At 48.9% G+C, this 1,092-nt stretch overlaps 1 protein-coding gene across 1 annotated transcript in view; it reads right to left on the reverse strand.

The window, feature by feature from the left end:
• sdk2b (sidekick cell adhesion molecule 2b) overlaps positions 1–337 on the reverse strand; it is a 653,132-nt gene extending 652,795 nt beyond the window's left edge. The window contains 1 exon segment of the mRNA XM_061907681.1: positions 1–337. This exon segment is cut by the window's left edge and continues 239 nt beyond it. The gene's annotated coding sequence lies outside the window, so the exon portion shown is untranslated.
• Positions 338–1,092: the final 755 nt, after the last annotated feature.

A 1,092-nucleotide genomic window follows, 5' to 3' on the forward strand; every position in this document is an offset into this window, starting at 1 on the left:
AGGAGGTCGACTTGCGTGGAGAGGCCGAACTTGCACCGTCGGTTCCGTGGGGTCACCAGCCGCAGCGGCAGCCCGCAAACGAGGCTTCAGAACCCGGGTGATAATGAGCATCAGCCGGCATGCGCATCCCCGTCAAAACTTCCACAAACCCCGCGGCGCGCTGGCAGTCCTCGGTCGGTGTGACACTTTTTTGTGGGGAAGCAGAAGTTGGCTCGCCGGGGAGGAGGAGGAGAAAGGAAAGGGGGAAGACGCGGAGCGTTTGTGCGGTGCGAGGAGAGGAGGAGAGCCGACTTGTGAGGACGACGCGCCGGGCTTCTTGATTATGAGGAGACGTTAGGATGGAGATGGGGCGAGAGCGGGGGAGGCTGACACCTAGCGGCGGAAAGGGGAAGCGCAGTCTTTTTTCTTTCAAACCGTACCTTCATATTTGTGTGGATGCTGAGAATCACTTTTGAAATGTCAAAAGTGCACTTATCCTGGAGATTTTAACTAAAAATGTACAAATATAATTACACTTTTTAATATAAAGATGTCCACCTTTTGGGACTTCCTGTTGGTAGGGAACCTTCCAGACTATTTGATCCTAAACCGGTTTGATTAAAGGGAGGCGACTAGAATTAACAAACCCAGCGCTGGAAAGAGGACCGAGCCGTCTAAAGTCCGGAACCTTCCCTAAAAAAAGGTCGCTCTCCACATGTGTTTTTGTCCATTTTATGCTTCAACTTGGCGGATATCGAAACTGAAAGTTAACCCTAAACATGTTTCTGCATGAAACAATATCAACACTAGAGAGTGGACCGAGCCGTCTAAAGTCCGGAACTTTCCCTAAGTATTGTCCCATCATTTTTTTTTCGTCCAGCTTTTTGTTTCACCTTGGCGGAGATCGAAACTGAAAGTTAACCCCACTCATGTTTTCTGCATGCAAAATACCGGCGCTATGGAGAGGACGGAACCATCTAAAATCCAGAGCCTTCCCTAAAAAAAGGTCACTCTCCACATGTGTTTTTGCCCATTTTTTGCCTTAACTTGGCGGATATCGAAACTGAAAGTTAACCCCAAACATGTTTCTGCATGAAACAATACCAGCGCTGG

Source organism: Nerophis ophidion, linkage group LG08 (genome assembly GCF_033978795.1).
Source record: "Nerophis ophidion isolate RoL-2023_Sa linkage group LG08, RoL_Noph_v1.0, whole genome shotgun sequence".
In the NCBI taxonomy this organism is placed as follows: domain Eukaryota; kingdom Metazoa; phylum Chordata; class Actinopteri; order Syngnathiformes; family Syngnathidae; genus Nerophis; species Nerophis ophidion.